The 25,449-nt window shown below is 34.7% G+C and overlaps 1 long non-coding RNA gene across 1 annotated transcript; it reads left to right on the top strand.

Annotated features, from left to right (window-relative positions):
- The first annotated feature begins 4,555 nt into the window (after positions 1-4,555).
- On the top strand, positions 4,556-24,909 carry LOC127544121 (uncharacterized). Its single transcript, XR_007949378.1, has 3 exons — positions 4,556-5,338; positions 13,728-14,053; positions 24,146-24,909. It is a non-coding gene; the product is annotated as an uncharacterized LOC127544121 (long non-coding RNA).
- Positions 24,910-25,449: the final 540 nt, after the last annotated feature.

The raw sequence follows: 25,449 nt of genomic DNA, 5'->3' as shown, positions 1-25,449 counted from the left end.
GCAGAAATAGTGAATGCATCCTTTTCAGACCATGATGCATTGAAAATTACATTCAATAAAAAGCCACAGGAAAGTAGACCAAAAAATAATTGGAAACTAAATAATCTCATACTAAAGAATGATTGGGTGAAACAGCAAATTATAGACATAATTAATAACTTCATCCAAGAAAATGATAATAATGAGACATCATACCAAAATGTATGGGATGCAGCCAAAGCGGTAATAAGGGGAAATCTCATATCTCTAGAGGCCTATTTGTATAAAATAGAGAAAGAGAAGGTCAATGAATTGGGCTTGCAACTAAAAATGCTAGAAAAGGAACAAATTAAAAACCCCCAATCAAACACTAAACTTGAAATTCAAAAAATAAAAGGAGAGATCAATAAAATTGAAAGTAAAAAAACTATTGAATTGATTAATAAAACTAAGAGTTGGTTCTATGAAAAAACCAACAAAATAGACAAACCCTTAGTAAATCTGATTAAAAAAAGGAAAGAGGAAAATCAAATTGTTAGTCTTAAAAATGAAAAGGGAGAACTCACCACTAACGAAGAGGAAATTAGAGCAATAATTAGGAGTTACTTTGCCCAACTTTACGCCAATAAATTCGACAACTTAAATGAAATAGAAGAATACCTCCAAAAATATAGCTTACCTAAACTAACAGAGGAAGAAGTAAATATCCTAAACACTCCTATCTCAGAAAAAGAAATAGAACAAACTATCAATCAACTCCCTAAGAAAAAAACCCCAGGACCAGATGGATTTACATCTGAATTCTATCAAACATTTAAAAATCAATTAACTCCAATGCTAAATAAACTATTTGAAGAAGTAGGGATTGAAGGAGTCCTACCAAACTCCTTTTATGACACAGATATGGTACTGATACCTAAACCAGGTAGGCTGAAAACAGAGAAAGAAAATTATAGACCAATCTCCCTAATGAATATTGATGCTAAAATCTTAAATAAAATATTAGCAAAAAGATTACAGAAAATCATCCCCAGGATAATACACTATGACCAAGTAGGATTTATACCAGGAATGCAGGGCTGGTTCAATATTAGGAAAACTATTAACATAATTGACTATATCAACAACCAACCAAACAAAAACCATATGATCATTTCAATAGATGCAGAAAAAGCATTTGATAAAATCCAACAGCCATTCCTAATAAAAACACTTGAGAGCATAGGAATAAAAGGACTTTTCCTTAAAATAGTTAGGAGCATATATTTTAAACCTTCAGTAAGCATCATATGCAATGGGGAAAAACTGGAACCTTTCCCGGTAAGATCTGGAGTGAAGCAAGGTTGCCCACTATCACCATTATTATTCAATATTGTATTAGAAACACTGGCCTCTGCAATAAGAGTCGAGAAAGAGATTAAAGGAATTAGAGTAGGCAATGAGGAAATCAAACTATCACTCTTTGCAGATGATATGATGGTATACCTAGAAAACCCCAGAGATTCTACTAAAAAGCTATTAGAAATAATTCATAATTTTAGCAAAGTAGCAGGATACAAAATAAATCCCCATAAATCCTCAGCATTCTTATACACCACCAACAAAATCCAAGAACAAGAGATACAAAGAGAAATTCCATTCAAAATAACTGTTGATAGCATAAAATATTTGGGAATCTACCTACCAAAGGAAAGTCAGGAATTATATGAGCAAAATTACAAAAAAGTTTTCACACAAATAAAGTCAGACTTAAATAATTGGAAAAATATTAAGTGCTCTTGGATAGGCCGAGCAAATATAATAAAGATGACAATACTCCCTAAACTAATATATTTATTTAGTGCTATACCAATCAGACTTCCAAGAAAATATTTTAATGATTTAGAAAAAATAACAACAAAATTCATATGGAACAATAAAAAGTCGAGAATCTCAAGGGAATTAATGAAAAAAAAATCAAATGAAGGTGGTCTAGCTGTACCTGATCTAAAATTATATTATAAAGCAGCAGTCACCAAAACCATCTGGTATTGGCTTAGAAATAGATTAGTTGATCAGTGGAAAAGGTTAGGTTCACAAGACAGAATAGTCAACTATAGCAATCTAGTGTTTGACAAACCCAAAGATTCTAAATTTTGGGATAAGATTTCATTATTTGATAAAAACTGCTGGGATAACTGGAAATTAGTATGGCAGAAATTAGGCAAGGACCCACACTTAACACCACATACCAAGATAAGATCAAAATGGGTCCATGACCTAGGCATAAAGAACGAGATTATAAATAAATTAGAGGAACATAGGATAGTTTATCTCTCAGACTTGTGGAGGAGAAAGAAATTTGTGACCAAAGATGAACTAGAGACCATTACCAATCACAAAATAGAAAATTTTGATTATATCAAATTAAAAAGCCTTTGTACAAACAGAACGAATGCAAACAAGATTAGTAGGGAAGTAACTAACTGGGAAAACATCTTTACAATTAAAGGTTCTGATAAAGGCCTCATTTCCAAAATATATAGAGAACTGACTCAAATTTATAAAAAATCAAGCCATTCTCCAATTGATAAATGGTCAAAGGATATGAACAGACAATTTTCAGATGAAGAAATTGAAACTATTACCACTCACATGAAAGAGTGTTCCAAATCACTATTGATCAGAGAAATGCAAATTAAGACAACTCTGAGATATCACTACACTCCTGTCAGATTGGCTAAGATGACAGGAAAAAACAATGATGAATGTTGGAGGGGATGCGGGAAAACGGGGACATTGATGCATTGTTGGTGGAGTTGTGAACGAATCCAGCCATTCTGGAGAGCGATCTGGAATTATGCCCAAAAAGTTATCAAACTGTGCATACCCTTTGATCCAACAGTGTTTCTATTGGGCTTATACCCCAAAGAGATACTAAAAAAGGGAAGGGGACCTGTATGTGCCAAAATGTTTGTAGCAGCCCTGTTTGTAGTGGCTAGAAACTGGAAAATGAATGGATGCCCATCAATTGGAGAGTGGCTGGGTAAATTGTGGTATATGAATGTTATGGAATATTATTGCTCTGTAAGGAATGACCAGCAGGATGAATACAGAGAGGCTTGGAGAGACCTACATGGACTGATGCTAAGTGAGATGAGCAGAACCAGGAGATCATTATACACTTCGACAACGATATTGTATGAGGATGTATTCTGATGGAAGTGGATTTCTCTGACAAAGAGACTTAACTGAGTTTCATTGGAGAAATGATGGACAGAAACAGCTACACCCAAAGAAGGAATACTGGGAAATGAATGTGAACTATTTGCATTTTTGATTTTCTTCCCGAGTTATTTTTACCTTCTAAATCCAACTCTCCCTGTGCAACAAGAGAACTGTTTGGTTCTGCAAATATGTATTGTATCTAGGATATACTGCAACATGTTTAGCATATATAGGACTGCCTGCCATCCTGGGGGGGGGGGAGGAGGGAGGGAGGGGAAAAAACGAAACATAAGTGATTGCAAGGGATAATGTCGTGTAGAAATTATCCTGGCATGGATTCTGTCAATGCGAAGTTAGTATTAAATAAAATAAAATTAAAAAAAAAAAAAAAAAAAAAAAAAAAAAAAAAAAAAACCAAAAAAAAAAAAAAAAAAAAAAAAAAAAAAGAAAAGACATTAAACACAGTTCCATGGAAGTAGAGGATGGAATCCATAAAGCAAGGAGAATCATCATATGTTAAAAATGATCTTTCTTGTCTTAAACCAAGAGACTCATACTAAAGTTTATTCTCCATGCTATTTAATAGCATCAGGAAGGATGTGCTGACCAAAAGCACTATGCATGAGATGAGTAATTTTTCTCAGTATCCCTTATCTTATGTCTAGCTAAAGAAAGGGAGAACTAAGATGTCTGTCTAAAACTGGCCCAAGCTCCTGAGGTCATGACCCCACATCTTATCCCAAGCTCCTAGAGTTGGTCCAGGTGGATGACTTATGTCATGGAAACAGGAACAACAAAGAAGAAACTTCTTTCTTTCTGAACTAAATAGAAAAGGGGAGAGATGGAGCTGCTTCCCCTGTTCTATCCCAGCTCTTGAAGTGCTTTAGCAGGAAGGAGTCCAAAACTTCATCTCATTTACTGGAAGCCTAAGGAAATTACACTGGAGATCCCACAAGCCATTAACATGAGAGGAGAGAGATGGTAGTAAAAAAGAAAGGGCCTTGGATCCCTGGTCTCTGACATAGTTTTTGGAGGGCAAAGATTTGTCATCGTGTGTGTGTGTGTATTAGAAAGCACACACCCAGTTCCACTTTATACACAATCTGGTTTAAATAACTTTAAGCCACCTTCGTAACTCTCTAGAAATTATAAGTATACTACCTTAATACCAGCTGTCTTTTCCTGTATGTTTTCTTTGGATGTTAAATGTGAATATTTGAAAAATTTATAGAAATAATCCTTTTTGTTTTAGTTAGTACAGGCTTTTTTTGGAATATTGAGTGTGTTCATTAAAATGGCATATCTATAAATAGCTATATATACATATACATACATACACACATGTACACACATGCATACACACACACACACACACACACACACACACACACATATATATAAGTCTCTTATGTGTGGTTTTCTAGTGGAGCTAGTCTGATCACATCTATTGCTTTACTCCCCATTCCCCACCTTGGCTGAGGTAAAATTTAATGAATTTCCTAATTCTTTGTACAAAGTGAAAACCCTATTTTTATGCATTATGGGAGCTGATGCTAATATCTGTATTGATGCTATGAGACTTTGAGATGATCACAAATATAAAATGAATTCAAACTTTTGTTGTAGTAATAACTCTTGAAACACTAACAAACTAAGAAGAATGTGGGAGAAAAAAGAATGCCACAGATGGGTTTGGGATACCTCTAAAATGCATAAAATGCAATATGGACAATATTCATCATGATATTGAAATGGAACTATTCAAGAATTAAAATGTACCATTGCCATAATCTTACTGGATGATCTTTTCTCAAATTTCAGATCTTCCAAAACGGCATTGTTATCAGTAGATACATAAAAGCAAAACTTATAGAGTATGTTTTATTCAATATCAGTTGCTAAAGATACTAATTATGTGATGGCGGTCACTTAATGAGTGGATATTAGTAGATAGTAGCTGTGAAAGTGCAAAAATTTTGCATATTCTTCTGCCTTTGTCTAGAGTATCATTTCCAGAGCCATAACCTCTCTCCAAACGAAGAAAAAACGGAAGGAGATTGTAAGAAGGAGGAAAGGAGAAAGGAAGGAAGGAACAAAAGAAAGAAGGAAAGGAACAAAGAAAGAAAAAAGAAACAAAGAAAGGAGCAAAGAAGTAAAAAGAAATTATTAAGTACTTATTTATATGTGGAATACTAAACTATTTGCTGGGTGTATAAATATAAGCAAAACAAAAAACAGTCCCTTAAAAAACTCAAGTTATAATGAGGACATTGCAGGAAGACAATACATAAAAGGCAATTAAAAGTGGTTGAGGGGGAGGGAAGAACAAATGAATGTATTCTAACTTGCTTGGGGCATAGTTTTGAAATCCAGAAAGTCAGGCATAAGGTTAGGAAAAGAATAAAGGGAGGCCAACCTGGACCATGCCACAAAATAGAGACTCCTGGAGGAACCTATTAATAGGAAAAGTGGTATTAGCCTTGAGAAGGGTTATTTTAGAGTGAACAGCCAAAGGGATACTGGGTTATTTGAGGGCAAGGAGGCTACAGGCATGGAAATAAGCTCTAGAATGAGCCAGACATAGAAAAGGCATGATTTTGAAATTCAGAAAGTCAGGATGAGGGCCAGGAGTAGAATCACTCAATGAATTTCCCCATTGTACTTGTCTCAGACATGAACAAATTTTGATTAAAAAAAACTTTTTGGAATCATTTATAAGCTCCAGAACACATTCTAGCACTGTAGCACTGAGAATTCTTAATTCATTTTAATTCAACTGCTAAAAAGTTATGCTAGGACTTATATATCAACATCTGCTCACATTTCATGTCATGCCATCATTATGGGGTAGAGATGGAGATGGGGTGGAGAGCTGGAGGGAGAAAGGAATAGGAATCTGTTATTTGAGCCTGCATTATGGTAAGATGTTATTTTCTTGGTTAGATTTGATAGTTTTCAGGAATAAATTAGAATTCTTATTTAAATAAACAATCGTTAGCCCAGTATTTTGCTATGAAAAGAGTTGGGTTAGAATCTTAGCTCTTCTGCTACAATACCTATATAGTTTTGGACTAATCATTTACACTTTTTGGGTTTCAAAGTCCTTGTTTGTAAAATAAAGAAGGTGAATTAGATAGCTCTAAACCCATCTTCCTTTGTAAAATTTGAGTCTTGTACAGGTATTGATTTGCAACAAAACCCCCTTAATTCTTACCAAAACAATTGATCAATATGTAAACTGAAGCCTGAAGATTTCTGTCACCATGTTGTTTAAATGGATAAATACTGTTAGCCTTTCTAGCAGATATTATTCTTGGCATGCATTTGTGTATTTAAATCACTGTTCAAATTCTAGTAAATAGTAAACAGTCCCCTGGTGTCTTCTCCCTCCAAATCTCATCTTCTCTCAGTGGCTTCCCTTCTCCCCTGATGGAAGTTCAGAGCTTATGACTGGGGTAATGGGCAAGAGAAGGAATGTTGAAAAAGAATGTGAATGTTGGAGGCAATCAGGTCCCTGTGCCATATTATCCTTTCTCATTTTTGACCTTCGCCTTCTCTCTTCAATAACACATATTTGAAATGTTTCTTGAGAGAGCAATATTTATACAGACATTTGTTTGGTTTTCTGTATGCAGAGAGGAGAGCCTTATTTATATGAAAAGGGAAAGCTCTATCCCAAAGCCTGTAATGGGAAGAAAACTTCCATTTCCTTCAGGGGTGGATTCTTGTGAAAACAGGTTAAGAATTAATTGTATGTAACAACATCCCACTCTAGGTCTCCTTTCTGCTAAGTAGGATATTTCTTTGTGTGTACTTGTATGAGCTTTTCTATCTTACAAAACTTATTAGACAGTAGTCCCCCAAGGATAGAGACTGTCTTCCCCTATTACATATGGCATCTGGTAAACCCTTAGAGGATCAGATTCTTACAATGCTGAAATAACTTAATAGGTTGGAAATACTGGCACAGTACTATACACACACACACACACACACACACATATATATGAAAAGGAAGGGATGGAAAAGAAAGGAGAGAAAGTGAGAGGATTTAGAGACCTCACTGAAAAAATTTCCCATTAATTTGAAGTCACCTGAAGTCTTCAAGAAGCAGAAAAGTAACCTTATCCCATCTGGTTTCCGTTCTTTCAGTATGAGGCATCTACTTTTAGCTCTGGCTTTTGAGTCTGAGAATACTTCCTGTCTACTTGGTGATAGGAAATGTAACCAAAGCAGACTTAGCAAGAGGAGCCATTCTCATGTTTTGCCTTCCATTTTTGGCAAACTGAATAATATGGTAGGAGGGAATCCTCTTTTATGGCACAACATATTTCTCTCTGCCATGAATGTAAGAAGCACAGGACAGGCAAAAAATCAAAATCAAAACAACTTAAAGAGTGCCCTGAAGAGTAACTGCTTATTTTTATTTGTTATATTCTAACTTAACTAGAGAGCCTTGTTACATACAATTCTGCCTCCTAGCCCCTTTTTGTTCAATTCTTACTTGTAATTCTGCTTATCATATCATTTCTTATGAGGAACAGTTCTGTATTGTTAATTCATTTGTTTTTTGTTTTTTCCGCCTGAAAGAAGTTTTTGTAGTCCACAGCATCATCAGAAGGGCACATATTCCATCAATCCAGAAACTTGAATATGCAGCTATTTTCATCTGCTGGTGCTTTCATCACCAAATCTCATCTGAAAACCTCTTTCCTCTTTTGCTGAAACCAACTAATTCCCTTTCTCCCTTTACTATAATTACTTAATATTTAAATTGAGCCATTTAACTTTGTGATATGTTCTGAGAATTTGTGAGAAAACAATGTAAGCAATACGGTATAGTTGTCAGATATTCCTCCTTAAATGCTGGTTCTCTTCCTTCTCTTTATTTTTAGACCTGATTCTAATGCCTTTCCAATTTCATGTGTAAAAGAAATTTAGAATAATTTTCGTTCATGAGAGAATAAAGAATTGTTTTCTTTGAATTTACAAGTAAAAGATCCTTCGCTTCCCCCCCCCAATATATTGGATCAAAATCATCCCAGAAAGAGTAATCTATAATGACAATGTCCCTAGGTTGGTTATGACCTTTCTGAATTTGTGAATTGGTACACCAGAGGGGATTTAGATTTAATGAGACAGCAGCAATACATGTGTAGCCTGGGCTTCTCTAGCACACCCAATTTGACTAACAGGGTATCTTGCAATGTCTTCTGCCATGTGGATGGGAGAAGCTTCTCTTGATTGGGGACTTGTGGAAACTAGCCATTTTCTTTATCTGCTCTTTTTCAGTGACTCCCATTAGCAACTCTGCTGCCACTGTAGATGCCATGAACTAAATCAGTGAGAGGGGAAGAATTTGCCACCCCCTGCTCATTCTCTTTTATCCTCACTTCAGAAAAGGGACTGGGGCTATTTGTTTCTTTCTGAATTGTCATCCTCAGTTTCACGTGCCAGAGAGGATTCCCATAGGACCAGAGGTTTGAGCCATATCAATATTGGAGCCAGAATTGTAGACTGTATAGTACAGCCAGCCTCTGTCATGGTAACCCTGAGGAGTTAGGGTACCAATATTTGAGCATGAGGGGGATGTTTGGACTTGGATCTATAGGAACAAAACTAGGGTATAAAACTAATCCCCCTTCCCTGAATATCAGCTACTTGTAAATTTAAGGCACAGGTAATTCTTATGCTACATGATGGTAAGTCATTTTGCTTTCACAAGGTAAGCATTGTATGTATCTTTAAATACAAAAGCAATACAAATATTTACTAGATAGTAGCAGTTTAATGGTTCCAAATTTCACACAGTAAACTTAATACTTTTATAAGTCTCAACCTATGGAACACATCATTATACCAAGACTATACAGAATTCAACAAACCAGGAAGTATCAGTACTTAACAGTCAGGAAAAGTTCACAAATTTATACCCATGGTACTGACTTGTGAGAAGATACTCTTGGAGCAGGGAGGGGAAGAGCAACTGTACATTTAGAGCCTAAAAAAATTTGCCAACTTTTTTTTTTTTTTTTTAGGATTTTACAGTTCAGAATATCTGAAAAACTAAAGTTTTGGGCAGAAAATCTCTCTAGAGATCCCCATAAATGCAAAGGGCCCAGTTTTCCCAGACACATATAACAAAGGATCTTTTACAAAAGAATGTTTACTTCAAATTGCATGTTAATAAATATATAAACTTATTCCTCCCATATGTGGGAGGCACAATCCTATTTCCTGCAATCTCTGGGGGGAGGGAAGAGTATTAGGCTTGTAGCTTAGTTTAGTTCCATAAATATATATTTATATTTATGGACTATAGAATATAGTCCACTATATTCTATAGAATATAGTCCCACTTCCAAATCCTTATTTTTCCTTAGAATTGAATGCCAGCTTCCCTGGCTTTTTGGGATTTCTATGCTAGCCTAGCTGTCTGTATGACCCTTGCCTGCAGTTTTGGCTCCTAGGTCATCATGCTTCAAACTCCCATTTTGTGTAGAACAGCTCTGGCACCTGAAACTGAGAACAAATAACACAGAATAGAAACAAACAACCCTAGGCACATTTTTTCAGAGCTGAGAGCAAAAGAAAAAAATTGGAAAAGAATTTTCCTTCTAATTCATAGTGTTTTTATTGGCCCCATCAGATAGTACTATCCAAAAAGAACAGGTTCAAAATAGGGGCAGAAAAGATCAAGCAAATAGGTCTCACCAGTTTTAAAGACATAGACAGTCAAAAGAGGTTAACCCTATGTATGTGATGTAGAGAACAAAACAAGTTCCAAGTTACACAAACTGAGCGTGCTCCAAGCATGCTCAGAAACCCAGGCTACATGTTAAAAGAATATTGGAGTAGGAGCCAAAAATTCTGAGTTTGAGCTTCCATTTCTTGTGATTCCTTGTATTCATCTTTTAATCACTTTTTCTCATTTGTAAAACAAGAACAGTTATGTCTCATTCTCCTTATCTCAGGGAGTCTATATAACTGAGTAATATCTCTCTCTCTTTCTCTCTCTTTTGGAAGGGATGTGTCAATTATCCTTTTAAAAAAAGTTTTTATTTTTAAAATATATGCAGTTTTCAACATTCATCTTTGCAAAACCTTATGTTACAATTTTTTCTCCCTCCTATAGATAGCTAATAATCCAATAAATGTACAATTAAGGAATTTTAAAGTAGATAGGGAAATGCTTTCAACTCTTCAAGAGAGATGCCTTATAAACCAAGAAAACAGAAATATCAAATGGAAAAACCTTGTTTATTGAAGAGAAAGTCAGGCCTAGAAAAAAAAAGATTATTTGTTATTTTCATATACCTAAGAAGTACTGATTTAAGAATTTTGTTAATTTTCTATGAAAGCTAGCATTTGGGAAAAAAGATGTATATGTAGCAAGTTATTGCATCAGCCATTTTCCTCTTAACCACATGTGTGGAGCACATCTGGAATGCAGCAGTGAAAAAATGAGGTCAAATCAACATCATCTTTCCTTCAGGATCCAGATCTATATACAAGTGTCATTATTCTTTTGCTTTTTTCTTTCTCTGTGTGTTTTTATATTTTTAATTTTTTCAATTAATAAGCACTATTTTTTTTCTTTTTTTCATCTGCTTATTCATCCATGATAGGATGGGTGGAAATCTTTCTAACAAATATGAATAATTTTTCATTGACCATGTCCAAAAATATATGTTTTCTGGTAGGAAAATGGATATAGTGCTCTGAAATTGTGACTGGTCATTACATTGATTAGAGTTCTTAAGTATTTCAAAGTTTTTTGTCTTTACAATGCTGTTACTATTATATACATTTTTCTCTTGCTAAAACTCACTTTATTTTGCTTTAGTTCACTCCAAATTTCTTGGAGTGAACTATTCCTTTCCTTATTTCATATGACAGAATAGTATTCCATTCCATTCATATAGCATAATTTATTTAGTTATTCCCTATTGTTAGTTATATATTTTAAAGAAAGTTTGCTAAAGGTTATAGCAGTCTTAAAAGGGAATATTCTTCTTTAGCAAGTAGTAGGCTTTCCTAACTTGAAGTTTTCAAAAACTAGATGATTTATTGACCACTTATTTGGTACATTTTAGACAAGAATAATAATCAGTATAAATTGGTTTAGTAGCTTCTGAGACCTTTTCCAAGTTTGAGGCTGCTAAATCTTAAGTAAAAATCAGTAGGTACCATATTTTGACTTAGAAAAACCACATAATAACATTATTTATATTCCATTGTTTTTAATTTCATTAAATATATCTCAATTATATTTTAATCTAGTTTGGACAGCACTTCCAAGTGTTTTAGATAACAATATAGCCTGTGAGGTATATTTGAAACTTCTGAGGTAGATCACTCCTTTGACTATCACCGTCAACTTTGTCTTACTTATCTACATATGTCTAATGGAAATATATAGGCAAGAATTATAATGGATGAGAAGATTTGGAGGGCTTATGATCTCTTTGAAGAAATGTCCAGGGAGTACACACACAGATGCACACAGACACACACATATACAATGTAATACTAAATCTACCCAAATAGAAGAAAACAAGCCTGAATCTTTTGATTGCTCTATACTATGTATTAGGATGCTTATTAATATGAAGAAGTCAGAAAGACATTCTATTAAAATTTTTTTTGAAGGGAAATCAACACAATTTTATCTTCAGCCACTTAAGGTCAGTTACTACTAAAAGTGCTTCTGGATTACTGTGAAAATTATGTGTCTAACAGGTCTAGCTAGTCTCTGATGTTAACTTTTTTGTCACTATTGATAACCTGTCTTTCTGCATTAAATATCTCTTGTTGAGTTGATAGTTCATACTAGAATAGTTGTAGAAAAATAAATAAAAGTTAAGAAAAATAATGCAGTGTGTCCTTTTCTTTGTCTCATTGTTCTCAAAATATTTTTTTCAATCTTTCCTATAGAACTTAATCATATTCTATCTTGTATGAAATAAGGGTCACTATTTTTTTTAAAGAGAAAAAGAGAGAGAAAGAATTAAAGTTCTCTATTGAACTTTAGTTTGAAATTTTTACCATAATGAACTATATAGTTCTATGAAGTAACAGGGTTTGGGTCCATAATGAAATATATTACCTATGCCCTATCAGGGTAAAGGAATAAATGGAAAGAAGAGTTTATACCTCTTGCCATTATCCCTTAGATACTCCAATTCAGACTTTTTCCTGTCTCACAAGTACTTGTTATTTGTTTTGTGTAAATGGAAACTCTAAGAATACAAATTATTAAGAAGGTGCTAACTTGCAATGATGCAGTGAGACCCCCCTCAATAATGAAATCCCAGGTTCATTCCCCCACCATTTTCTATTTCTATGTCCTGTGTGTGTGTGTGTGTGTGTGTGTGTGTGTGTGCTGTCTCCTCTGATATAATGTAAACTTTCTAAGAAGAGAGATTATTTTATTTTTGTCTTTGTATTTTTAAGGCTGAAACTGGGCGTGGTACAACCTTGTTTCCTTGCTTGTTTAAGGGGTAGCCTCCATGTGAATTCATTGGAAAAGCCTTTTGGTAATCTCTAGCTCCAAACTCAGCTCATCTGCTACATCCTAAACAAAATGTTTTCTGAGCCTCTCTTGATTTTGGGGTTCATCTCAAAAATTATATTGTATTTTCTTATTTTTATGTGAATTAAGATAGTATAATGTAAGGTCTTTTTGTGAAAGTACTATGTGAATTTTTGCCTTAATATCCTTAGAACCTAACAGTTCTTAGCACATCTTAATAATTTTTGGTTATATATAATTCTTCATGACCCCATTTGGAGTTTTCTTGGGAAAGATAATGGAATGGTTTACTATTTCCTTTGCCAGTTTATTTTATAGTTGAAGAAGCTGAGTCTAACAACATTAAGCAACTTACCCAGAGTTATACAACTAGAAAATATCTAAGGCTGGATTTGAACTCCTGAAAATGGGTCTTCCTGATTCCAAGCCCTATGCTATATCTATTATGTCACCTAGCTGCCTCCTAATGCATAGTTGGTACTTAATAAACTTTACTGGGTCAAATTCAATCACAACCATTCCACTAATATCCATTAAGAATATATACTTTGACTTTACCTTCTAGAACCTACCTATACAGCCTGACCATCATCCTCTTCTCCCCTGCTGCCCCTCCCCATGACTTTTGAAATAGTTTACATTTTATCAGAGGAGACAACACAAAACTTTGGGCTCTATCCCTGGTTTACTTGGCCCCTATCGATGACCTTTATCTTATTTTGTTGGAAATCAGGTCTTGCTACCATCTTGCACCCTCCAAGGAAGAGTACTAGACCCTTCTTCCCTGATCCACTTTCAGTCTTTGCCTTATTCTGTTAATATATAATCTCCTTGGGGACATAGGATGACTTGCTAACTTTTATCTGTCTTTTTGTAGTTGTTATTATCTGTGCTTTGTTTTCAGAGAGGACCAATGGCATCATAGAATGATGTCTTGACTCACATGTGAATTGGATTTAAGGGAAGCAAAGTTGCACAAAGTCATCACGCTTACTCTCTCTTTCAGAGTCATTGAAGTCCAAGTGGTATGACAAAAGTCAGGATGACTGCGGATGGCCCAGGATGCAGTAGATGACTTGACATCTTCCTTGAATGACCAAGCCCTATGTACTCCGCGACACCTGTTCTATCCACCTTCATGGCTTTTGAAACAACTAGTTCTTATCCATCATTCTGCTGAGGGAAGTCTTCACATGTTTGGGATAGACTTCTTTCTAACTCACTACAGAGTTTGAGGCCTCTCTATTACTTTCAATATACTTTGGCTTGTTTTCCCAGACAGTTTTATCAGGTTGTGGTCACTGTGTAAGCTACAGCTTCTTGGAGCCACAGGTGAGAGTTTGGTGACATTAGACCATGCATATGAGCAGTGCTGGGAAGGTTTTTAGCAGCCCTCATACCAGAGGTGCTAGCCTTTCCAGAACACTCAATAAACCCCAGGTTAATGTCACATGACTCTTTATCAGTCTCTTTCAATCATCTATCTATCTATGTGACAGTGAGGAGAAAAAGAAAAATTGGTTCATTTTCTCAAGGAGCTTACATTCTATGTACATATGATACATGTACAAATATAAGTAACATAAAATACATACATATATAAATATACATATATTGTAATAAAAAAATACCATATGTGAGGAACAGAAAGACCAATTTGATTGGATTGTACAGTGAAGGGGAGGAAATCATCATAAGACCACCATGGTGAATTAGAGTTGGATTGTGGAGGTAATTTACCAAGTAAAAGAATGTGTATTTCATCCCAGAGCTAATTAAGGAACTAATGGAAGTTGTTATTGAATAGGATATCAGATATAAGTTTTAGAAATATCTCATTGGTAGCTGAATGATTGTTGGATTGGAGAGGGATTTGAGGAAAGCAAGGACACCAATTAGGGAGCTATTTCACTAACAAGGAAAGAGGTAATAAGTTTCTGAATTGGGGTGAGAGTTCTATGAGTAGAAGGAAAGGGAAAGACGCAAGAGATAGCACATTGGTAGAAATAACAAGTTTTGATAAGTGATTGGATTTCTGTGGTGAGTGAGAATGAGAAGTTGGGGATGACTCTGAATTTGCTGATGGGTGGCAAGAAGTATAGCAGAAATCAGAGAGCTTAGAAGAAGCTTGGATTTTTGAGAAAGGCAATGATTTCTATTGTGAATACACTGACTTGGAGATACCTCTGCAATATCCACTTAAAAATGCTCAATATGGAATTAGTATTGTAGGACTATATTTCAAAAGAAGATAAAAAGACTTGTACAGATAAGTCTTTGAGGCATTTGTATCATAGAAATGATGATTGAAGTAGGGAGGAAGAAAGAGGGAAAAGGAGAGAGAGACAGAGTCAGAGACACACAGAGAGACAAACAGAATTAGATGGAGGGAGAAGGAGGAGGAGGAAGAAGAGGAGAAGGAAGAAAAGAAACATGAGGGAAGAGGAGACTGCAAAGACACAAGAAAGGAAAAGAAAGGGAAAGACATATGAAGAGGGCTTATGAGAACTCCTGGGGATTTATTATTAGGGACTACAATATGGATAGTGATCTAGCAAAAAATATTGAGAATGGCCAGTCAGAGATATAGGATTACTGCTATATAACAGTCTTAAAATACCACAGAGGAAGGAGACTCCTGGAGGAGGGAGTGACGTCATCATCATCATCATCATCATCATCATCATCATCATCATCAACTAGAATTTATATAGTGCTTTAAAGTTTGAAAAACATTTAATAAATACTATAAATATCCTAACAACTATCCTGGGAGTTGGTGCTATTATTATCCTCATTTTACAGATGAGGAAACTGAAGCTGAGAAAGATTAAATGACTTGTTCAAGAAAATACAGCAGGATTTGAATTCAAATCTTCCAGTTTCTGAGTCCTTGCTCCATGTATCTTGCTCCATGAACTCTGGCACCTAGCTGCATTCTTGAAGTTTTAAATACTACAGAGAGATCAAGAAGGATGAAAACTAAGAAAAAACTATCATATTTGACAGTAAAGAGATAATTGGTAACTTTGGGGAAAACATACTTATTTGAATGATAAGATTGGGAGCCAGACTAGAGATGGTTTACCTGAATATGGAAAATTTCTGTGAACCAAAGAAGAGTTTAATAGAGGAAAAATATCACCTGAGAATGGAATACTATGGGGAATTATGTAATTTTGCCCATACCTCTCCAAATCCCTATCTTGGCTCAAAAGCTTTGAACAAATATTTAACAGGAATAATAAGTTGCTTTCCAGAGCAGAGGTATTAAATATGTGGTAAGCTCCATGCAACCACAACAGTCTCAAGTGTTGACCAAATCAGATTAAAATGCAGTTCTATCTGATTTCAATGTGTTAATATATTAATAAAAAGAAATATATGAATATGTAGCTTTTCAAGCAAATATACAGTCCACAGGGATCCTTAGGTATAGTTTAATGACCCTGTCTTTCTCCTTGCACTTCTGTTCTAAGGTAAATAGACATTTATTAAGGTCTTACTTTGTGCCAAGCACTGCATCAAATGCTAGAAATATAATACAAAGAAGAAAAAGTTACTGCCTTCAAGATTATAATCTAATGTGAAAAAACAACACACAAAAGGAAGATGAAAACTGAGGTGGACTGGGAGAGGAGATACACAGGGTCCTGATGTCTATTGATTAGAAATCAAGTCATTAATTTCTCATTTTGACCTTCTGAATTTTACTTGAATGGTGTCAGTGACCTGGGCAGAACATCCACAGACTATGTAAGATATTTAGTATTTTATTTGGCATGACAGAAAGAAATGGATTCATCAAGTTTAAGCTCAGTCTAGGCAGCCATATTTTTTGTGGGCCATCTAGAACCACAGAAGATAGGAGACACTGAGACTTAATTATTTACTAAACTAAATAAAGAGCATCTACTAAGCAGAAAATTGGTGGCTCCCATGCCACCATAATATATATGTTATGTGTATATGAGTAGATGGATGCAGTTTTTGGTCCTGATATGTGATTTCATCAATATTGAATATTTGTTATGGAAACTTCATCTGTCAATTCAGATTCCTGTCAGTCAGGGACATAGGACACTGAGAGGTTAAGGTACTTGTCCATGGACAGACTAATAGTATTGGAGTCAGAATGTAAACTTGAATCTTTCTAACTCTAAAGCTGGTGCTCTAGCCACTATATCCTTATGTCTCTTCTTTCCTTTCTTCCTTCCTTCCTTCTTTCCTTCCTTCCTTCCTTCCTTCCTTCCTTCTTCCTTCCTTCCTTCCTTCCTTCCTTCCTTCCTTCTTTCCTTCCTTCCTTCCTTCCTTCCTTCCTTCCTTCCTTCCTTCCTTCTTTCTTTCCTTCCTTCCTTCCTTCCTACCATCTTTCCTTCCTTCCTTCCTTCTTTCCTTCTTTCCTTTCCTCCCTCCTTTTCTCTCTCTCTCTTCCTCCCTCCTCCCTTCCTTCCTCCCTCTCTTCCTTCCTCCCTCCCTTCCTTTCTTTCTTTTTCTTTCTTTCTTCTTCTTTCTTTCTTTCTGTCTGTCTTTCCATCTTCCTTCCTTTCTGTTTTCCCTCCTTTCTTCTTTTTTTCCTTTCCTTCTCTCCTTTCCTCTCCTCCATCCTCCTGTCCCTCCCTTCTTCTTTTCCTCCCTCCCTTCTTTCTTACCTCTCTCCCTCTGTCCCTCCCTCTCTCCCTTCTTTCCTTCCAAATTTTTGTGTTACTCCCATCCTTTATTTATTCTGGATGAGAAAAGATGATTGTGGAGCTGCTTCTTTTGTCTGTATGTTTACAGTAGCAACAAATTTAGATCTTCACCAAGCATTCTAAGATCATAGCAAGAGTTAATATTTGATAATATATAATTTTAGATTTGGGAATATAATGCATGCCTGGGAAGTAAAGGTCTGAGATGTTCTTCTTCATTACTGTATAAGGATAATATTGAGCAAATTAATAGTCCTTGATAAGTGAAAATTGAGATGTAGCTCATGGTTTGTTTATCCAAAAAATCTGGTGTTGAGTTTTTTTTTTTTTTTTTTTGGTTTGTTTGTTTTAAATATTGGCTTTCCTTTTAAGACACTTTGAATATCTATTGATTATATAATACAATATGGATTGGGAATTGAAAAAGCCAAATGTTAGACTTACATTCTTTATTTAAAAGCATAGCAGCTCCTCACTGGGTCACATGATGTTGGCCGCATTTTTGTCTTGAAATCTCTTTATGAAAATGCGCAGTGTTTGAGCACATTCAGTCAATAAAAAGATGAAGTGGTAGACCTTTGGAAAGCCAAGTTTCCAACTGGAAAAATGTATTTTGATTTGTAAGCAAGGCTATCTAGACATTTTAGCTCAATAAAAACCAAGAAAAATATTATTCTGGGTAGAATTTATGGCTTGTTTGGGTCAGTTTATCACCAATGAAAACTCTTACACTATAAGTGAGTAGAATTTAGAAACATAAATCCATCACACATGAAGAGTAGAACTATTTTGAATAGTACTTTCATATCGAGAAATCTGGACCTCATACTCAGACATGGAAATAGTTATTTGGACTTAGAATCCTTATAATTATTATTTTATTAGAAAATTATATTTAAATTAATAATTATAAATGATATAGATGAGTGGACATATTGTGCTACATTTCTACACATCTTAAATATTTTCACATTTAAAGGTTGGAAATGGCTCCTCATCTTTAACCCCTATATAATCATCTTAACCTTCATGGTAATCAATACTGTGACACTTACCCAACATTCCAATCTCAAGGTTAAAAGAATAAATGCTATTGAATTTAGTGCTTACAGCATACGCATAGCATGGCAATGAGAAGTCATTGAGATAAGACTTTATAATTCATTTAGGTTTTAAGGGGAAACTACAAGGTTATTCATGCATTTATTATATGTAGGTTACTTTGTGATATGATGTATTTCCATAGAGCTGTGTGTAAATATTTATTTAGATCACATGTCACAGAGCAGTTGTAGGTTGATATTGTTAATTGCAATTAACTTTCTACACCCCCCATTATTTATGATAATAAACAGCAATGACATGATGTGCTGTTCAACTGTGAAAAGAGCTCAAAGGATGATGATGATGATGAACATGTTTTTAGCACAAGGGTGTGCCACACTGTCTTCTAGAAGGCATATGGCCAAGCTATTATAATTACTATCATGATTCACGATCTGCAGCATACTTATTGAGATGCTAAGAGAGGAAGGTGAGTTTTTTCTAAGAATGTTTTTGAATGGATTCCATATAATCAAATCATAATGTTGAATGAACAGATTGTTTCTATGGTTGGCCTAGTATCTGATCTTTTCTGTCAGCCACAACATGAGCTTGATCTTTATCACATATTTGTTGTAGATATTTTATTTTTAATTTATTTTGGCCATTTAAAAGTAAGGAGAAAAAAAAAAGAAGAAAAGAAAAGAAGAAAAATATGGATGCATTGGAAAGAACAGCAATGAATTAGAATCATCGATTTAAAACTGGAAGGAACCTTAGAAGTAATCTCGTCCAAATCATTTAATGGGGCAACTATGGTTAACTAAGCTCCTTGAAAGAACACTTTTTTTTTCTTTTCTGTTTCTTTACTAACCTCTTTTCTAAGAGGTTGAATCTATTCCTAGAAGACAGAGACTATTGATTTAGCCCCCCTTCATATCCCTAAGGCTTAACACAGTATTTTACTCAGAGGAAGTAATTAATAACTCCTTGTTGATTGATTAAGTGACTTGCTCCAAGGTCAAACAGGTAGTAAATGGCAGAGCCAAGTTTTGAACTCATCTCTACACTCCAAATTTGGAAATTTGGGCTGCACCACAGTGTCTTCCCAGAGCAGCTCATTATCGTGACAGGGGCATGATACCATGTTGTCTTTGAACTGTGGGATATTGTGTGTTGGACTGTGCAAAACAGATTATATATTTATATATAATCTGTTATAAATATAAAATAAATATATAAAATGTTAAATGTGTATGTATATGTAGGTATGGATGTATATACTAGGATACAGGAGGTGATGCCTTGTTATAAGTTATCCCACTTTTTCTCTCACAACATGTTGACTTTCTTTTCCACATTTTCAAATTACATTTAAAGCAAATCTCTATAATGTAGCATTTTGTGATTTTATTTTAGTATAGCAGTAGTATATTCTAATATAGCATAGTATATATAATACACACACACATATACATATAGTATATCTATTTCTATATCTATATATCTTAGCATAGTGTCTGGCATATAGTGGGTACCTAAAAATATTGATTGATTTACTGATCTATGTGAACTCATATAAAGAGACTCATTTATTAACTCCTAAATGTACAAATTGCACCACGTGCTGTTACTTTTCAAGTGGACATTTCTTTTATTCTGTGAATCTATAGGTACCTAAATAAAATACCTACTTTATATCCTCCATTGTCAATTTATCATGCATCTTTTCTTGGTCAGGAAGAGGAAGAAATAAATGAGCGTGAGTCTTATAGTCCTTAGGGTCTCTACCATTTATAAGTTTAGCTTTTTACATGGGCTACCTTGATTTGGTATGGTGGAGTGGAGGTTTCCCAGTCATAAGACATGAGTTCAAATCCTCATTTTTGTTACTATTTGACTCTGGGTAAGTCATCCTTCCTCTCTACACCTCATATATAAATATGAGTTGGACAAGAACATAGGATAATCCATTTAGAGTTGTAGCTCAGGTACTTTTACAATTTTCTAGTAGATTCTCTTTATTTTACACATGGGGCTATTGAAGCCCTGGGAGGTTAAGTGATTTTCCCAGTATCCCTCAGGTAATAAGCATCAGACATTAGGTTTTGAACTCAAATTTGTAAGGTCCCTTTAAACTCCAACATTCTATGATTCTGTATTGCTATTTATCTTTTTATAGATATATGCTATTTTCCCAACTATTTTATAAGATCTTTGAAAATATAATGCCTTCAAAAGAGTGAATGCTCAATAAATGTTTGTTGTTGATGATATCAGTATTACTTCATTGAAAGAAGCTAAGTTTGAGATGTGGCAATTTTCTTTATTTTTAAAAAGTAATTTATTTAATATTTTCCTCCAGTTACATTTAAAACATTTTTTTTACATTTGTTTTTAATATTTTTGAATTCTAGGTTCTCTCCCTTAACCCCACTTATAATTAAGAAAACACATGTGAGGTTATGTAAAACATTTCCATAAAAGTCAAATTGTGAGAAAAAAAAGAAAACATTGATCTCCTAACCTAATGAAAATAATAAAAAAAAAAAACCTTCAAGAAAAATTAAGTTAAAAAGAAAGAGATAGAGAAATAAAAAAATGCTTCATTCTGCATCCAGACATAATCAGTTCCTTCTCTGGGTATGAATAGGGTTTTTCATCATAAGTCCTTCAGAGTATTTATGAATATTTGTACTCCTGAGAATAACAAAGTCATTTACGGCTGGCCATCCTAGAACATTGCTATTACTTTGTATATTTCACTTTCTTCATGGAGGACTTTCCAGGTATTTTTTTCCTGAGATCATCCTGCTCATTATTTCCCAGAGAACAATAATATCACATCACAAACACATACCATAGTTTATTGAGCCATTCCTCAATTAATGAACATTCCTTCAATTTACTTTTTTTTTGGTCCTGAGAAGAGAGCTGCTATGAATATTTTTTGTACATCTAGGACATTTTCCTTTGTTTCCCTGTTTTTCCCCAAAAACTCTTTTGGTATTCATGCCTAGTAGTGATGGTGATAGGTCAGAGGATATGAATGAATTATAGATATCTTTTGATCATTTATCAACTGGGGCATTGCTCTTTTTTATTATTATTAATTTGACTTAATTCCCTCTGCCTTTGAGAAATGAAGGCTTATCAGAGAAACTCATTTTGAAATTTTTTTTTTTACAAATTACTATTGCTAAAATTACAAAAAAACCTTTCCACACAAATAAAGTCAGATTTAAATAATTGGAAAAATATTATTTTTTTATTATATTGCTGAGCAAATATAATAAAGATGACAATACTTTGTAAACTAATCTATTTATTTAATGCTATACCAATCAGACTCCCAAGAAAATATCTTAATGATCTAGAAAAAATAACAACAAAATTCATATGGAAGAACAAAAGGTCGAGAATCTCAAAAATGAAAAAAAAAATCAAATGAAGGTGGCCTAGCTGTACCTGAACTAAAACTATATTATAAAGCAGCAGTCACCAAAACCATTTGGTATTGGCTAAGAAATAGATTAGTTGATCAGTGGAACAGGTTAGGTTCACAAAACAAAATAGTCAACTATAGCAATCTAGTGTTTGACAAACCCAAAGATCCTAACTTTTGGGATAAGAATTCATTATTTGACAAAAACTGCTGGGAAAACTGGAAATTAGGATGGCAGAAATTAGGCATGGATCCACATTTAATAATGTATGGCAAGATAAGTTCAAAATGGGCCCATGATTTAGGCATAAAGACTGAGATTATAAATAAATTAGAAAAACATAGGATAGTTTACCTCCCAGACTTGTGGAGGAGGAAGAAATTTGTGACCAAAGATGAACTAGAGACCATTACTGATCACAAAATAGAAATTTTTGATTATATCAAATTAAAAAGCCTTTGTACAAAGAAAACTAATGCAAACAAGATTAGAAGGGAAGCAACAAACTGGGAAAACATCTTCACAGTTAAAGGTTCTGATAAAGGCCTCATTTCCAAAATATATAGAGAATTGATTCTAATTTATTAGAAATCAAGCCATTCTCCAATTGATAAATGGTCAAAGGATATGAACAGACAATTTTCAGATGATGAAATTGAAACTACTTCCACTCATATGAAAGAGTGTTCCAAATCACTATTGATCAGAGAAATGCAAATTAAGACAACTCTGAGATACCACTACACACCTGTCAGATTGGCTAAGATGACAGGAAAAAATAATGATGAATGTTGGAGGGGATGCGGGAAAACTGGGACACTGATGCATTGTTGGTGGAGTTATGAACAAATCCAACCATTCTGGAGAACAATCTGGAATTATGTCCCAAAAGTTACCAAAAACTGCATACCCTTTGACCCAGCAGTGTTTCTACTGGGCTTATACCCCAAAGAGATACTAAAGAAGGGAAAGGGACCTGTATGTGCCAAAATGTTTGTGGCAGCCCTGTTTGTAGTGGCTAGAAGCTGGAAAATGAATGGATGCCCATCATTTGGAGAATGGTTGAGTAAATTGTGGTATATGAATGTCATGGAATATTATTGTTCTGTAAGAAATGACCAGCATAATGAATACAGAGAGGACTGGCGAGACTTATATGAATTGATGCTAAGTGAAATGAGTAGAACCAGGAGATCATTATATACCTCAACAACGATACTGTATGAGGATGTATTCTGATGGAAGTGGATTTCTTCGACAAAGAGAAGATCTAACTCAGTTTCAATTGATTAATGATGGACAGAAGCAGCTACATCCAAAGAAAGAACACTGGGAAATGAATGTAAACTATTTGTATTTTTGTTTTTCTTCCTGGATTATTTTTACTTTCTGAATCCAATTCTTTCTGTGCAATAAGAGAACTGTTCGGTTCTATACACATATATTGTATCTAGGATATACTGTGACATATTTAACATGTATAGACAGCTTGCCATCTGACAGAGGGGGTGGAGAGAGGGAGAAGAAAAGTTGGAACAGAAGTGAGTGCAAGGGATAATGTTGTAAAAAATTACCCGGGCATGGGTTCTGTCAATAAAAGTTATAATTATTTTAAAAAAGGAAAAAAAATTACTATTGCTAATTGTATTTCTCCCCATTTATTCTCTGTCTCCTTTCACTTTATCCCTCCGCAAAAGTGTTTTGCTACTGAGTACTTCCTTCCTTAAAATGCCCTTGTTTTTATCACTCTGCCCTTTTCCTATATCCCATTCCCCTCTTTTTTTCCTGCAAGATTAGATAGATTTTTATACCTCTATTGAGTATGTATGTTATTTCCTATTTGAGCCAATTCTGATGAGAATAAGGTTCACTCATTCACCTTCTCCTCCCATTCTTTTCCACTGGTAAAAACTTTTTTCTTGCCTTTTTTATGGCAGAGAATTTCTTCTCTCTTTCCCTTTCTCCCAGTACATTCCTCTCTCACCCCTTAATTTCATCATTAAAAAAAAATACTATCTCTTATAAAGGCAAAAATACCTCTCTGTGAAGGAGCTCACAATTTAATGCTGGAGTGGATGTGAAACTGAGATATGGGTAGAGGCAACACTGAAAAAAATATTTGTCCCTCCTCCCCATCCCCCCAAGAGAACCAATGACATCATTGCTAATGATTTGACTTCATATGAATTGGATTTAAGTGAGGAAAAATTACACAAAGTCATCAGTCTCATTTTCTCTTCTAGATTCATCAAAGTCCAGTGACAGGACAAAAGTCAAGACAAATGACTATGGTATGTAGTGGATGATGACTTTGGTGTCTTCAGTATCTGATCAAGCTCTTAAGTACTTCACAGTGTTTGCTTCAGCCACTTTCATATCCATGGGAACAAGTTTTCATTCTGCCTGAGAAGTCCTTACATGTTTGAGGTGGATATCCCCCCCCAGCTACTGACAAATTTGAAACCCCTTGTTACCTTCAACCTGGCTTAGCTACAGCTTCTTGGAATCACAGGTAAGAGTTGGGTGAATCAGATGGCCAACAAACAGGGCCTGAAAAGGACTCAACAAGTCCTCATCCCAGAGTTGCTAGTCCTTTCAGATCATTCCACACACCTCATTTAAAAGCTAAAATGGAGGTGAAAGGAGAGGTAGAAGTACTTGGCAAGGGGATTAATGATCAGTGGAGTCCAGACAGATGGGAAGTGTAGAGATGGCTTCACTTATTGTTGTCCTAAAATAGAGCAGTCTCATCTTCCACCTTTTCCAGTCAAAAAGAAGATGGTTTTTGAAGAGATGTGAGTTCCAGGGTTGATGAGGTCTTGCAGGAGTATGAGGTTCCTGAAAGAATAAGGAAATCAGAGAACAGCCAGATGGAAATGAAGTTGTTTTGCACATTGGATGAAGAGAGATTATTTTATACAAGAAATGTCTTGAATTTATCTAATTGTCTTATCAAATCTCTTATAATGTGGCCCTACTTAAATACTCAATAAAAGACTTTTAGTAACTAAGAGTTGTATTTATTCTTTGCCACACAGGACCTACACAGTTAGAATCCAATATCCCATGGATTTCGATGAATATGCTTGTGGGAGAGTTTGTCACAGAATATCCCTCTGGAGACTACTTTCTCTTCCCTATAGAACTTTAGAAAAGTGCCCTTTACTCAAAAGCTAATTGCCTCCATTTTGCTTTCTAGATATTTCCAAACTATGCTGCCTATATTCCAGAAATTCCCCTTAATCTCTATCCCTTTCCTATAAGAACTTTTTACTTGTTACCTGGGATACAGGATTGATAGATGGTGACCATTCATTCACCTTATCTTTCCTATTACCAAGTCTCTACATCATTTTCTAGCAATTCTTAAATAGTACTACATTCTTCTCCATTGCCCCATCCCTACCTACAACCTCTTTTTATGTATTATCTTTCTCCATTAGAATGTAAGTGAATGAATTCTCATCAGTTGGGGAATGGCTGAATAAATTGTAGTTTGAGAATGCAATGGAATTATTGTTCTATAAGAAATGACAAGTAGGCTCAT

The sequence above is a fragment of the Antechinus flavipes genome, chromosome 1, assembly GCF_016432865.1.
Source record: "Antechinus flavipes isolate AdamAnt ecotype Samford, QLD, Australia chromosome 1, AdamAnt_v2, whole genome shotgun sequence".
Taxonomy (NCBI): Eukaryota; Metazoa; Chordata; class Mammalia; order Dasyuromorphia; family Dasyuridae; genus Antechinus; species Antechinus flavipes.
Note: the sequence above shows the minus strand (reverse complement) of the source record. Positions and strands in the feature narration are given on the sequence as shown.